The sequence below is a fragment of the Emydura macquarii genome, unplaced genomic scaffold, assembly GCF_026122565.2.
Source record: "Emydura macquarii macquarii isolate MOO-44397 ecotype Brisbane River unplaced genomic scaffold, CSIRO-AGI_Emac_v2 contig_1876, whole genome shotgun sequence".
Taxonomy (NCBI): Eukaryota; Metazoa; Chordata; order Testudines; family Chelidae; genus Emydura; species Emydura macquarii.
The window spans coordinates 11,276,672-11,293,054 of NW_027132013.1; the positions used below are offsets into that span (position 1 = coordinate 11,276,672).

At 43.6% G+C, this 16,383-nt stretch overlaps 1 protein-coding gene across 3 annotated transcripts in view; it reads left to right on the top strand.

Moving 5' to 3' along the window:
* Positions 1 to 274: 274 nt before the first annotated feature.
* The window catches only part of PRDM11 (PR/SET domain 11), a 55,434-nt gene continuing 39,325 nt past the window's right edge, over positions 275 to 16,383 (top strand). For all 3 annotated transcript variants that reach the window (XM_067557605.1, XM_067557603.1, XM_067557604.1), the window contains exon 1: positions 275 to 805. The gene's annotated coding sequence lies outside the window, so the exon portion shown is untranslated. The remainder of the gene's footprint in view (positions 806 to 16,383) is intronic.

The window sequence follows — 16,383 nt, forward strand, 5'->3', positions numbered from 1 at the left end:
GTTTCTGCAAATTATTTCAGATGACAAGGCTTTTCAAATTGTCACCGAGCTAAGACTCAAAAAGGACTGATCTAAGTCTTAGAAAAATCACAACTGATTGTATTTTTTAGAAGTCGAGTGGGAAGGGATGAGCTTGCAAGGCTGCAGGCACCAGCAGCGAGATCAGGGGAGTAAATGGGGAGGGGGGAAGAGGAAAGAGAGAAACAAGTCAGAAAAAGGCTCAACAACTTTGCACTGTAATTTTTTTCCCTTTCCCCAAAATTGTCCCCCCCATACACAATTTAGGTGCTTTTAACCCCCCCCCTTTTTTGGGGGGGTCTTCTTTTTTTCTACTTTGGGAGCCCATTCCTGCTGGCTTTCTGCTGAAAGTGCAGGATCAGCGGGGGAGGGGGGTTGGCGATTAGGTTCGGTGCTGCGGGCTGCCGGGGAGGAGGCTAGTATCTGGAGGGAAAGGCGGAGGGCAGGGGCAGCGGAAGGTCCCGGGCCCGGCCGGCTGCGCCGGCCTGCCTCCCTCCATTCCCTCCCCCGGTTCGGGGGGTCCCCGGGCTCGGCCCCCGAACGCCCCTCTCTTCCGTTCTCCATGTCATTTCCTGTGCTAATAAGATGGTGGTCACGGCCGGGAGGGAGGGAGCCGCCGCCGAGCCCGGGCCGGCCCCGGGACCCGTGACCGTCCTCGCCTGGGACTAGCGGGTCGGGCCGGCGAGGAGGGAGGAGGCAGCGAGCCGGGGGGGCCCGGGCGGAGCGGCTCCCCCGCACCCCCATCACCACCACAACCAGGCGGGGCCCCCGAGCCCGCAGCGCCGAGGTGAGTCAGCCCCGTTGGTAGCCAAGGTGGCCACGAAAATGGCTGCGGCGCGCGGGGGCGGCGAGGGGCGAGCTGCGGGGCCGGAGCGGCGCGGGGCGGGCAGCTGGGGCGGCCTGCGGCGGAGGGGGCGCGGTGCGGGAGGGGGGCTCCCCCCACCCACCGCCCCGGGGGTCGCGGGCGGGGGGCCGGGCAGGTAGGTGCCTCCCCTTCCCGCGGGCGGGCGCTGGGCTCGGCCCCCTCCCCTCCCGCGCGCTCCGCTGTTGCCTCCCCCCCCCCCTTCCCCGGCGCCGCCCCTTCCTCCCCCTTCTTCTTACATTGTATCCGGTGAGTGACGCGGCAGCGGGCCAATGGGCGGCGGAGGAGGGCCGCCGAGCGTTCGCGATTGGAACGCGGGGGCGGGGCCGCCGAGCGTTCGGTGGTGGTGGGAGCGTGGTAGAGTAGTGAGGGGGGGGGAGACGGCAAGGCGCTGGTTGGTTTGGTGGGGGTTGGAGTGGGAGGTTGTGGCAGCGATTCTTGGGTGTGGATGGGGAAATGGGTCATGGAGGGGATGCTGGGCTGGGGTGATGGTTATACGTTGGGGATGGGTGGAGACTGTGTGTTTGATGAGGGGGTGTATTACACTCTCCCTCTCTGCAGCCTGTAAGTGCTCTGGTTAATGTCTGTTTAGGTTCTTACAGCGTTCCCCCAGTCCTCTTGAGCTAAAGGTATAACTCAGAATGATACTGCTGAGTTAGCGCTGCATGTTCCTTGCTTGTTAAAGACCTATCTCTGCTGAGCCTGCCATCTGGGATGCGCCACTGTGCAGTGTCATGCTTGGCTAGCACTTCTCTGCTGGCCTCCCCAGTGTCTGCAGAATTTAAGATTTCATTAAATAATTATATCTAGCACTGCGAAGCAAACCTCCCAACTTGAGCATTACAAGTGCAGCTACACAGACGTAGCAAACTCTGAGAGGTTTGAAATGGCCCCATTTGTGTAAAGGCGGTGTTGACTCTGAAGCCTAACAAGGTCAGTTTAAATGTCAGCAATAATTATTGCTTATTGTTTTATCAGAAACTTTAGGCTGGTTTGGGATTATAGGTGCGGCTTGAGTAGTGTATCTCTTCTTTATTCCCAAAATAACCAGTGTTACAAATAGATAACACCGAGGAATTCTCAAATATAAATAAACTGGTTTTTTGCTTTTGTGGCATTATATGTATTATTCATGAATATTCAGACAGCCACTGTAGTGAAAATGTCAGCAAATCCCAAACTTTTCACAAATCATCATCCATCTAGCACTTGGCATTACTATTTGATATGGATCATTCATTTATATTTCTGCTGAAACAGTTTGTTGCCACTCAGGAAGCAGACAATATCACGTGGCTTGTGTGATTAACCACACATCATGCATAGCCCAGATTAGCTGCTCACAAACACCCCAGGCTGAAACTTGTTCTCATAAGTCAGTGGTCAGTTACTTCAAAATAACAGATGTGGAGAAATCACATTTGGGTTGTGAATGATTTGAAGCCAGAAAAAGTGTGAAATCAACAACAAAATAGTTGCAGGGAATAATTCAAGGAGGCATAGCTAGATGCTTTTATAATGCCTGTTAAGGTGGTGCCTGGATTTAGCATTTAGAAATAATTTACATTTTCAAAGCATTTTACAAAGTAAACCTCACCACCTTGTACCCTCAAGAGGTAAGTAAGCACTATCCCCTACTAAGAGAAACAAAGGTTCAGAGGTGAAGTCATGAGCCCCAGTCTCACAGTAAGTCAGTGCCAGAGCCAGAATTAGTACTTGGGAGATCCCTGGCTCCAAATTCGGTCTGTTGGATTCTGATCTATATATGTATCAAAACAAATCCACTTAGAAGACATTTAAACAATGAGGGTTGGCCAAAATAAAAGGTTAAAAACTCTGAACTTGATGATCCTGTGTTGCATACAGGAAAAAGAAGAGTGGATTGAAGTCAGAACCTCAAGGTGTGAAATATTGTTTAGGGTTAAGAAGGTTTCTGGTAGCACTTAAAGTAAGAATGAATGAGAGAAGACAAAGAGCTATATAGAGCAATGTAACATTGTTTTTTATGTCAATTGTATTTTGAAATTATTTAAGCACCATACATAATAAGTTAACCAATAACTGACTCTTGTTGCAAGAATTAGGAGTTATGCTGTTGTCTGGACAGATGAGCCCTCAAGGTGTATACAGTGTGTAATATGTTTGCTAAGAGCTAAGTCCATGCGGAGTACATATTCTTGGGAGGAACTAAAACTTGGACTGTCCAGGGATCTACTTACGTAAAAGAACAAGATCTGCATTTTCCTTTTTAAGTCAAAGCTGGTCTCTGCATATTCATTTACCCAGTAATAACACTAGTAAGGTTCACATTGTCTGGTTTTAAAATTTAAACTGAGAAACACTCTTTCCCCTACCCTAGATCCCCCACACAGTGGAAATGGAAAAGTTGTCTCAGTGTTTTGCTGCTGTAGTTATTTACTATGTGGAAAACTTTCATCTTCTTTGTTTGAGCTGAATGCATATTGTTTAATATGTGCGGTGAAATTCCTTTCATTTTTGTTATTAAATCCTTGGGGCTTCCTTCTGAAGCCCCCAAAAAGTGAGGAACATGGGTTCTCAGGTGGGGAGGAAATCAATTCCTTTGCTTCCCAAGGCATTCCAGTTGGGGAAGTGAGATAATTGCATCAAACCCTGGCTTGTTGAATTAGGAAAGTTGTGGTTCAGCCTACACACAAAACTGTTGGGCCCTGTGTTCCCTTCTCTTTTCAGTGGCTAGGAACTTATATAAATTAAAGAGACATAAAGGACTGACTTAAAAACAAAAAAACCCAAAAACCTGATCGCAGCAAATTGTTGTTCCTCTAGCACGGTGAGTGTATATAGTATTTTACATTAGGTATAATGTGCTTTGTTTTAAAAAAATAAAAGAAAAAAAGGCCCATACCCCCCAAAAGCTTACAGTTGAAGGAGCTCCTGGGAAGTGAAGAACAACTTAAACTCCCACTAGAGTCAGTAGAAGTTGAGTACTTCACACCTGACAGAATTGGACCCTAAATGCCATCTTGTTATGGAGTGAAATGTTACAAGGCAATGAAGCAGAGAGGGAAGTGGCTCTATTTTTTAAGTTCTCTAATGTTTTATGTTCTCTAAGTTCATGGGTTTTGAGTCACATTAGTTGCTCTAAGGCTGGCAACAATCACTTGCTTTTTGGACAGTTCAGTGGGAAGGATTTTGGTGATTGTGACTTTTGCACTAAAAACTAGTTTTAAGAAAAATTGATATCCTGCAGTTAATTATTTTATCACTTATCATTTAATGTAGTTATGCAAGGGTGGGTTTTTTTTTAGGTGTTTTACTTTTGTTTGTTTGTTATCCCCAGCAATAAATTGATGAAATTTCTTAAAATGGGGAGAAAAATGATTTTTTTTTTTTTTAAAGTGGAAAGGTTCCTTCTATTCCAATGAGCCCTTTTAAAACTTACAAGTGCGATGGCATGGGGTCTGAGATACAGAACAGAGCTCAGAGAAGGATGGGGAAGCAAGGGAGCTCCTGTAGAACCTGGCATTGTTGTAGTTTTAACCTGCCCTCCTAAGTCAGGAATTGGAGCAAAGTATATATCTCTAAGAGAAAACAACAAGCCCAGACAAGAGGGCTTGTGGCCCTGGATAAAGAACAATGCTCTTTTTATCCCCTTCTGAAACTTTTCTTGATCTTGTATATCTTTTATTTCATGCTACTTTATCTTCAGAAACAGAACTGTCAATTTTTTACCTCACGTGATTTATACAACAGCACACAGTGCTTTCCAGTTTTAAGTTGCATTTTAGCTGTTGGATGGAGGCCCATCCAGGAGTTTGTCTACCCCTGAAGTATTTTCAGTTAAAATATTACCAATACACAACAAAAATCAAATTCTTTTTTTAATATCTTTGATATTTCAGAGTAGCATATTTAATACTTACAATGTTGATTTGGTGGTGTGGACACATGAGAAGATTTGACTGGAGAAGCTAAACACAGTCTCATATGCATCACGTGCATGTACCTAACACACAGGAAAATCTATTGCATTTACCAAGAGAAGCAAAAATAAGCACAAAGATATTTTGCTGAATTTGTTGTGCAGCTCTTTGGAATCTTAAGAAATTGGTAGTCCCTTAGATTCTATTTGCCATTTTTCTAGATGTAATTCACATGCTTTCCCAGCACAAAGTTGGAGTTCTCTTGTCTCAAATACTTGTCCTTTGGTTAATGTCAAGCGCACTGAGTACAGGTTCTTCTGATTCCAGGTACACAAGAAGCTCTGACCTTCCGAAGGCACCTTGTCCATTAGTAAGATAGTTTGTGCAGTCAGCAACTGCCATTATTAGGTAAACCACAGCAACATTATTACATGGTAATATTTATTGCATTAGTGCCCCCCATTTTGTTAAGCTCTGTGCAGATGCAAAGTAAAAGAACATGTCTGCCCCAAAGTGCTTACAAGCTAAATTGACTTGATAGATAAGGGTTTGAAGGGGAAACTGAGACATAGAAAGGTGAAGTAAATTGTGGTAGAGCTGGAAATAGAACCCAGGCTACCTGATTCCCATTCCAGTGTGTACTCTGCTATGCTGTCTTTGAGCAGGTGCCTTAACTTTTCTGCACCTAATCCCAATCTTCCCTCCTTCTCATTGTATTTACATTTGCAATACATTCCACCACAAGGGGCAATAATTATTTGTAGCTTGAAAAATGAGAGGGTCACCATTACAGCATTGGTGTTTGGAATGAGAGGTGTAAGGGTTCATGGATCAAGGATTCCTGCACAGCTGTAGGAGGTTGAAGTGTCTCCCTTAGCACTGGCCTTTTCCCTAGTAATGGGGCAAGTGGTTGCTCACTTTATAGGCTTTGACTCTCCCCATTTTCACTCTGTGGCTCTTTTCTCTTTTCTGCTGCTGAAGGTGCTTTTTTTTTTGCTTTTAAGGTAGAAAGGTTCCTTCTATTCCTATAAGCCCTTTTAAAACTGCCCAGTGGAATGTTTGTGTTTTAAAGACCGTGCTGATTGAGCTCATGGAGGGAAGGTTGAGGGCTGGTCACTTGATTCCACTGCCTAGAAGAAAAGCCAGAGAGGAGAACACACTGGGAGAATCTTCAGAATAGAGGGGAACACTGAGAGAACAATCACACTGCAGACTGAAAAGGTCAAATAAAGAACACAGAAAAGCTCTTAATGGCCTCTGGTGGGAAAGGGTGAGAATAGAGAGGTGGATGAAAAAATAACAGAGAAAGAGAAGAAAGCTCTCTAAGGCAGGGATCATATGTTTTATTTGTTCTGCAAAATGCCTATTACATGTTAAGCACTGTATTAATAATAGGAAAAATTGGGAAGGTGAAAGTATGGGAAAGGAAAAGATGGTAATTCTGAGGCGCTGCATGTGCAAATATTTGTCATTTGAAAATACTTTGTGTATACCATGAACTAAGGGAAATAGATCTATGCACAGTTTTCACACTTTAGACTGCTAAATTCATTAAATGATTCAGGCAACAGCAAGGGGCAGTATGGGGGAAAGAAAAAGTATTTGATCTTCTCCCATAATCCCAAATTCTTTTTGCTGAAACAGTGAGGCTGTTCAGAATGGTGATGCTTAAACTGATACCATTAGGCTTCAGAGTCAACACCTCATTGAGAGGAATGGGATTCATAGACGTTAAGGCCAGAAGGGACCATCATGATCACCTAGTCTGACCTCATGCTCATTGCAGGTCACAGAACCTCACCCACCCACTCCTGTAATGCAGCCATAACTTCTGGCTGAGTTACTCAAGTCCTCAAATCATGATTTAAAGACTTCAAGTTACAGAGAATCCACCCCTTACACTAGTTTAAACCTGCAAGTGACCCGTGCCCCATGCTGCAGAGGAAGGCAAAAACCCCGCAGGGTCTCTGCCAGTCTGACACTTCACATTTCTCAGAACTATTGCTTAAAAGCTTTGTGTCTTCAGCCTCCAGAAGACAACATTCCAAGTGTTTCACATTCAAAACATTTTCTTTGCATTCAGATGGTGAAAATATATTTTTTTAAAAATGAAAGTCAAAATCTTCAGAAACTGATGGCCTCCAGCAAAATGTCAGTAAAGCAACTACCAATCTCAGTGCAACCCATAGGATACTGATCGCTATCATTTTTATAATGTGGCCATTGCCGGGGTATCTAGGTGAATACATCTAATTTAAGCACACTTCACGCAAAAGGCATGCCTACACAGCAGCTCGTAGATGTGCTTTGAGGCTTGTGTAGACATAGGCTAGCCTGACTCGCTAGCATGCTAAAAATAGCAGTGTTGTGTGGCAGCACAGGCGCCGACTCCGGTGACTCAGGTTAGCTGCCTGAGTACAATCCCACCTGACCCCTTTGATGCATGCATGGACAGCTAGCCTGAGCTTCCATGCTTGCTGCTGCTTTTTTAGCACACTAGCTTGTGCTGAACTAGAGCGTGTATGTCTGTCGGAGCTGGGAACCATACTTCCTAGCTGTTTTGTAGCCATACCCAAAAGGACTAGCTTCTCCACTCCTCTCTAGCTATGCTGCTGTTTCTTAGATGGCAGCTTTACAGTTGTCTGCCTGCATCAGCAACATAGCCCAGCCATTCTGCAGCTGCTGTTATTAGGCAAACTACAGCATGTCCTCTATGGTGGTATTTATAATGTCAATTTATACAGTGTGCATGACAAAAAAACGTTTCAGGCATTTGTAGTCTTAATAAAAACATATCAGTAAAGAAATTAAAGTTGGAGCAATGTTAACCTACAGAGCGAAGATCTTATCTGCCTCATTAAAAGCCTTGGTAAAAGACAATTGAGGCCTTGCAATCGATTGCCTTGGAGGCCAAGGGATTGAAGTTGTGTTGGACCAAGATAGGAAGCAAATTCCAAAATCAAAGTCCTCTGCCAAGTACAGCCTCTCCTTGTCCCCGTCCCCTTTCTTCTGCAAAACCTCAGCTGATCAACTGCCGTTGTATAACATGGAGAGAGGCAGGTATCTTAAGGTATGTCTGCATAGCAAAGAAAATCCCATGGCTGGCCTGTGTCTCTTGACTCAGGCAGTAGGGGCTCTGTCTGGGGGGCTATTTCCCAGCTGTGTAGACTTCTGGGCTCAGGCAGGAGCCCCAGTTCTGGGACCCTCGCAGAGTCCTAGAGTCCAGGCACCAGCGTGAGCTCAGATGTCTACACAGCCGGGAAACAGTCCTGCAGCCCGAGCCTCGCTCACCTGAGTCAAGAGGCACGGGCCATCTGCGGGTATCCAATTGCTGTGTAGACACACCCTATGATACACAGGACCCAAATCGTAACAGGCATTAGCAGCTAAACCAGCAGTTTGAATTACACCTCACATTTAATAGGAATCTGGTATAGTTCATAGAGTACATGGCAGTCCTCTGGGCAAGATGCCCAGCTAAGCAAGTGGACAACCACGTTCTGCATTAACTGACGCTTCAGAGTGGTCTTGATCACTGGATTAGCCCTTGTAGACACAATATTGTGACCACTTGGGTGTTCGCTAATGTATCGGTATGTCACATATGAAGTGCTGATGTCTTGAATGGATTGAAGAGCAGAACTAAAATAGAAAGGCCTACTTGTTACTACTTAGGGGCATCCTCCGAGGTGTCTGAAGGGAACCCAAGACTGATATAGGAGGGGGTACTGTGAGTCAAAAATAATCTGCACAGGCAGTTTTGTGGATCCTGACTTTGGACAAGCCTGGAAATTTCTTGCAAGACCAGTGAAAGCTCTTGTATGTAACTGGGGTGATGCGTGCGTGTAAACTGGTGACAATGCATGAGCTGATGGTATGAAACACTTATATTTAGGCATTTTTCTTAAGTTCCACTGAAAGCCACAGACATTTCTGTATGTATTACACTAGAATAAAGCAGAGTGAACCTATTTGTTTTCATTCCTATCTGAATTCATGAGCCAGGTCACAGATATGTGTTTGGGAGTCCCGCACTTGTTAACAATAAACAGGAGTGTTACAGACCTGAAATTTTTACGAGTTCCTGATAAGTCCTATGTCTAAGTTTACCCACTCATGGTCAGTAATTGGAGCTATTATTGCTGAGAGACTTCAAAAGTTTCCATGCTGACAATTTAAGGCAACAGCTGAAACATTGTATAGCACATTCTCTTTCAGTACAATGAAGCTTTGTTTTGAACACCTTTCATACATACTGTATGTATCCTAAACTGCTGTACTGAGTTAAATACAGCTGCAGAGTCAAATAAATAATAGCTAATAAGACAGGAATGAAGAGGAATATGCATGGGAGAAAATACATTTTCAGTTGCAATTGTTTTAAGGATGAAACTTCTTAAAATCCTTTGCACCTTTCACTCTGGTTACCAAAATGCTCCTCTGATTGCTGGCTTTTCTTTTACACCCAGTCTGTGCAGCCTGTCTCCTGATTGTAACCTTTAATTCTGAATCTGCTAAAGTACTTTGTGCTCCTGTCTTCTTTTTGTAGCCTGCTATTTTTTTTGACAGAGGAGACATTTTGCTTGGAAGCTACCGAGCCTGGTGTTAGATACGGCTGTGGTTACCCACCAGCCTTTTACCCACCTCAAGAAGCAATTACTGAAGTCTGTCAATGCTCTTGGGAAACTGACCTCAGGAGAAATCAATATTGGTGATTGATTCTACTCATTCACCATAATACATTCTCATTATGTATTAGAGACTGCACATGTACTTGTCTCATCAGGGCTTGAAAAAGCAACATGCCTAGGCAAGTAGGAAGCTTCCCTGAACAGATGCCATCAACTTCTGCAGAATCTAAGCTTTCAGTTTTAAAACTATTGAGTTTCTATCACTTACAATTATAAAAAAGCACATTCCAAATGTGAACAGCATGTAACCCAATGCACTGATGTTGACCTGAGTTTTGATGGTGCTCAGGTTTCTGCTGCTTATAGGTTTTGGAGGGAAGGAGGTGTGGCTGTGCAAGTAGTTTTCATAGTCCTGACTTAGTAGGCAAAGTCCTTGGGCTAGTGGGAACTTTATGAATTCTTCAAGCCCTGCGTATTGTTTAACTCTCCAGAACCATCATTAGTGTATGTTTAAATCTCCCTACCTGCATGGTGTGTTGCTTTGTTCCATAAGAATTCTGTTCTTTCTGTTCTGTATATTGTGGAAACGTATCAGATGGGAAACTGATAGAATTCCAGTGCTGTAGGGTCTGCTCAATATGGAGCAATTGCAGGGGCTGTGCTATCTTTATCCTGTAAACATTGTACATGCAGAGGCTTTAACGACATTGGATCTTTCTCCTTGGCTTTGAGAGTTAGCCCCAAGTAAATTGATGCTAATATTTCCTTTTTGGTTTTGTAGACTTTGCTGGTACTTGGTGAGTAGTATTATTCTGAGGTCATGTGTTTGAGAGGCTTTGCTGGGAGTTACTGGATGTTCTGGACTAGTTTGTGGGTTTCTGTAGTCAATGAGATAGTTTGTTCTTCTGCAGTATTGTAAGGTTTTTCATTAACTTTGCTATGAATTGGATTAAGCCTTTTGAGTCTTTTCTTGTTTGCAATAGTGTGTGTTCTTAAAATGCCATAAAGGAGCTGCAGCTATTCTTGCATAAACTGCTTGCTTTGGGGATAGAATGCACCCTCAGAACAGATGTATGAGGGAATATAACATCAGAAGTGCCCTGCGTCTGTGGGAGGCTCTGTGCAGTTAGAGTAGCTGGGTTAGGGAATGCAGTGCCCAAACTTCCCCCTCTCTGTATAGAAGGGAATGTGCAACTAGAATGATGGTGTTGATGAATTCAGCACACGGATATCTGATTTCTTGGCAGAGTTGATCCCGGGAGTATCTGGACTGCAGCCTACGCTGGGGAAAAGGCAGTCACAATGACCCACACTCAGGCAGCACCAATGCAAGCTGTGTAACATGAATCCCACAAACCTGCAGGCAGATTTACCAGCTCTGAATGTCTGTTGTACTGTGAGATCTTATCTTCCTAATGGCTTGCAAGAAGGTACAAATGAGGAGGAACAAATATGTCTCTTACTTTGGTTCCCATTGTATTTTATAGAACAGTTTATTTGCTCTTGTTATGACTGGTACTATTGTTATGCTTTTGAAGAGCTGAGTCAGTTTATTAGAATTTTAGAAATTCATGACAGTTATGTCAGGAGTTTCGGTTACTTTTACCCCCTTTCTTCCTAAAGCTACACTTCCCCAATTCATTTGGAGAATGAAGCTAGGGCCTTGTCTATACTAGAAAATGAGGTTGGTTTAACTATGTAGGTCAGGGGTGTAAGAGAATCCACACTTCTGAGCAGTATAGTTAAACTGACCTAAGTTTCCATGTAGAAGGCACTAGTTTGATGGAAGAATTCTTCCATCGATCTAACTACCACCTCTTGGGGAGTTGGATGACCTCTGCTGATGGGAGAATCTCTGGAAAGAAGGTAGCTACATGATATGTAACATCCTATAATATAGATAGTGGCTTTTCTATATAATAACTATAAAGAGCCCACTAAGTATCATCATCCTAGAAGTCATAGATGAAAAAGCTCTGTTGGGTCATACCCAGTCAATCTCTCTAGAGCCAGGATGTATGTTACAGTAGTGCTCAGAAGCCTGAATTGGATTGGGAACCTGCTGTATGAGGCACTGTATGAACAGAAGTAGAAATGGTCCCTTCTGCAAAGAATTTAAAATCCGAGAATTGTTTCCTACAGTACATTTTTGATTTGGGTGTTTGAGAACTACCCTTCTCTATATCTGTGTGTCCATTGGTATGACTAACTTTATAACTGTAGATAGTTGCATAAATGACCTGAGATCTCTTCCTACTCCCCACCTTTTTAAGATGAAGGGCTTGAGGTTGCAATAGGTAAATAATATAGTCTACTCTAGAGACCTGATTTCACATGTTGGGTTGGATCATAAATGAAAGTGAGTTTTGTGATCTCTATTTAGTCACTAGTGGACATTTGTCCAAGTGGCAAATCACTAGACAGTACGACAAGATCATCAATCTACTTAGGAGAAGCCAAAGGCTGAAGAAATAGGTCACACTGCATTGTCAGATTGTGTGGGTCACACTGCATTGTCATATGCATTGTCAGAGTTGTGTGGGGTCCCAGCAGTGGAATAGCCAGGGAGACTACACTGAAGTGCATTGTCAGAGCAGCAAGATGGATAGAAGTGAATTGATCAAGCTCCATGTGGGAAGTTTGCACGGAGCCTGCCAATGTTTCACCTGTCTCTCACCTGTGCTCTGTCCAATCCTTTCATCAGCACTCAACATTCACCTAAGTAAGGGAAAAGAAAATATTACAGATAAAGTAATTAATCGCTTGAACTTCTAGAATGGGAAGAGTGAAAGGCTATCTCTTCATAAGACTGATATGCTCTCCATAGGGGCTAAATATTTATAAAACTTTGATCACTGGCTGGGTGCACTTCTGATGGGCCCTGGAGGCTGAGATGCCAAGCAGTGTTGTGACTGCTGGCACTTCAGTCCATGACAGTTGGGCCATATGAATTATCTGTGTGCCATTTAGCTAATTCTTTCCTGTTGATTTTCATGAATCATTTCCCATCTCTGTGGGTAAGAAATTAAAATAGCAGCTTATCAGCTGGGGTAGCCACATCTGCTATTTAAAATACCATCTCTGGGATCTGCTTCCTGCCCACGCTTTCTTTTTGGGTAGATGTTGAAATACATCAATAACTGGTGTCACTTACCTAGGGACATTTCAGTGGTTAGCCTAAAAAAGCGCACACTGAGTGAGTGTTTAGAACCTGCATGAAAATGCATTGGAGATTTCATTTGGGGGGCAGGAAAGCAGTTTGAGCCTGGCCTATAACATGTTCGGTGTGGCAGAGTCCCAGATTCACAGCTAGGTTAGCAAAACCTGATGGAGCCTTTTGGACTGATGTGTGTGTTACAAAATTCTAAAGGTACTCAGGTGTCCTCCCTTTTCCCTCAACGTCAGTGTAAGAATCTAGACGAGAAATCCATTACTCTAGCTTAGGGTACCAGTACCAGGAATTCCTTGATTCTGGCCTCAACCTCTCCCCACCCCACCCTGCCTTCCCAAAACAAACAAACTCAGACCCCACAGATGAGAATGCTGTTGATGCTAAGGAACTTTGAGCCTTGACAATGATTCATTGCTATTCTGGAGGGGGGTGCTGGGAAAAACTTTATGCTTAGAACCAAAATGTGAAACCCATTTTGAAGACCTTCAATTTTATGAGTGAGTAATCCTGCACTCACCAAGATTAAAAGTGACAAGCCTTTCAGGAGGTATATGGCACAGTTGGCAGCATTATTGAAGACTAGTGGGGCCAGATTTTCAAACAGAGCTGAGGATGTTGGATGTCAGCCCTTCTGAAAGTCTGGCCCTTACAGACCCCAAGCATAACTTCCCTTTGCTTAATTGTGTGTATATTGCCATCTACAGGGGCTGCAATGTGTGTGGTAGCAGGAGCAAGGGAGAGGTATGTTGTTTTTCAGGAATTTGTAAAACTAGAAGTGACACTATAGAGTAATGCAGGTCCTACAGATAAACAAAGCTGTGTGCAGCTGTGCTCAGGACAGTGCACTCAGCCGTAGTGTGACCAAGCTATCTAAGGACAGTGCGTGCTCCTCTGAGATAAGGTGACTCATAGCTTAATAAACTAATGAGATCTGTGTGTGTGTTCCATCCTCCCCTGTACAAAGTGCTACAGTTTCCAGTTTGTGAGTTTTGGGTTTTAATTCATTTAATACTGGAAGGACCAAAAGATTAAATCTTCGTCTTATCGCCTGGAATAAGCAGCCCTTTTCTATCTACAGAAAATGGTACCACCTTAAAGGGCTGTTCAGCTGGAGCTCTAGCTTGTCTGCGTCCCTATGTGCTGTTCCACTAGTTGAGGGCTAGCAGCCCTTCTTTAACTGTGAGCCTAACCAGTGGAACGTAGGTAAAGGTCCATGAACTGACGCAATAACCTGTTATATAAAGTTGTTTTAAAAAATAAATCCAAAGAGACAAAAAAATAAACTAATTTACATAAGGAAGATTTTCTAATATTATCCAAGGACTGTATTAAAACCATAACTGGTAAACAAAAGAAGTAGGGATTTGAAAATTAATCAACCAAAATTGGTGCTTTGAAAACTAGGCCTTAGTGGTGGGCAAAATAATAATAAGATGAATCATTCCACCCATTACCTCTTTTGGGTGCCCTTTTTAAAAAAAAAAAAATATGGATGGGGGGAAGGAAGCTTTTACCATCACTATGGCTGTGACATCAAACATCAATGCTCCAGTGGGAACGCCTGACTATCATCGCTGCACCAGTGATGACCTCAGCCTAATACACAGGAGATCCTGCTCTGTCTTCACCTTCCTCCTGTGTTCCTTTCCATCCCCCACTATCTTCCTCTGTTCTCTCTCTCTCTCTTCTTCTCTTGGCTTTTCAGCTGCCCTGCATGGCACCAGCACAGTGAATAAGATGGCCCATCCAGCTCTGCTTGGCCTAAAAAGGACCAATAAAGAAGAAAGACTTGACCAAACCAACCAAATGATGTCCCTGACTGGGGAGGCAAGCCGGGGACCAGAGCAACAGCTGTCATGGCCAGCTTGCCAGCCCAAAGCATCTGTCCGTGATTGCTCAGCTGCTCTGTATCCTGAGAACATCAACAAAAGTGATATTTCCCCTGTTTTTACTATTTCATCACTTCTCTCTTTTCTGTCTGCTTTGTCAAAAGCAGGAAAGTGATTATTATTCCCAAATCAAAATTAAACAACACATCTAAACCTGTTTTCCTCCTGAAGAAGGACAGTTTAACAGAATAAGATTTTACATCAATATTTACCAGCTCAAACAAACAAACTCCAAACCCTGATTTTAATGGTTTGTTTTGTTTAATCACACAGTTTCAATTTCAATGCTTTTGCCTTATTTTAATTCTTTTCCTTTTATGTGTTTCAGTTAATACATTTCTAACCTTTGGCATGAATTTCCTAATGTGTTTGCTGTGGTACTAAAAAGTCTGAAGATTCTGTATACCAAACCTTGCTTAAAATTTTTTCATGTCAGACATTCTCTGGTTCATGTTAACACCTTTTGACTCTTTGCGCCATATAGTCCATCTAAATTAAAACAACATCGCAGTAGGGTTCTGATTCAACTCTTATCATAGAAAAGCTGCACTATAATGCATTAAAAAGTGAGATGCATATAAATATCCTGCTTGCAGGGGCCTATATTCTGCCAGGAATAGAAGGCAAATGCTGCAGGTCAGCCAGGATGTAGGATTTTATACCACACGCAACCCTACCAAGAAACTACCCTGGGTATAATGAGAGTGCTTAAGAATGAACTTGGGAATTATTTCATCCCCCATGAACCACATCTAGTCCTATGGTAGAATGTGGCAGGTGCTCAGCTGCACAGCACAATATATAACTGTTTAGGACTGACAGTGAAGATGAACCTTGTATGCAGTTGAAACTACAAGAGGAATTGGCAGAATGTTTTTGACTCTGATACCAGGACTACCACCAAAGGGATGGAGTGTTGGTGCAGTGGGTAGAGCAGGTGTCAGGACTCCTGAGTTCTGTTCCTGCCTTCCCCCCTTAAAGCACCTTATTTTGGATTTAAACCCTTCCCAGCCTTCAGTCTTCTCAACTGTCTCCAGTGAGCCCCTGAAAAACTGAGAGCCACTAAGCAAATGCCTCAACTAAAGGACATGAAGGGAGTCCAGGGACTTACATGAATAGCCAACTATCTTTCCAGAGTCTGCGCATACCTGGCTGACGCCTGTGGACCCTTGTGACAGCTAACACAAAATGATGCAGAATGGGAATGGTCAGAGACCCACGAACAGGCATTTGAAAGGATAAAGAAAATCATAAGCAAAGCATTAGTTCTAAAGAACCACAACCCTGCAGAGTAGCAAGAGCTACAGTGGGATGCCTCAGAAGGAGGCCTAGGAGCAGCATGGATGCTAGTAGAACCTTGCCAGATAGAAAAGCAGCTACTGACTATGCTCTTTGGAATGGAACGATTCCATCATTCACCGCTGGGCACAAAGTGGATGTGCCATCTGATTACAACCCATTGGAAAGCATCATGAAGAGGGTGCTGCTGAGTGCATCCAAGTGACTACAGCATGTGACTGAGGGCTGTTGAACTGCAGTTAATAGAAAGCTGGCTTCCTCTATTTACATGCCATATCGTCTTATCATTATCCTGGATCTGAGAAAGAACTTCAAATTCCTCCTTGAAGGGAAAAAAAGACAAGCCAATGTCTGTTCACACAGCCATGTGTCTGTTCTATGCATGAGACCAGGCAGTCTGAAGCTTTTCCTGCTGGAAGGCTTTGGAGTTGTAGGTGTTGAACCTCTAAAAGCCCTGTCCTCAGAGCTTCCTCTTGCATGCAAACTCTGGAAAGTTAAGTTGAATGTCTGCCCCAGTGCCAACATCAGCACATGCCTTCCCTCAGGGAGGCTGTGTGGGAAATTGCTCCTCACAGCCCTCTACTTCCTCCCCTTTAGTTCTGCTTTTTCT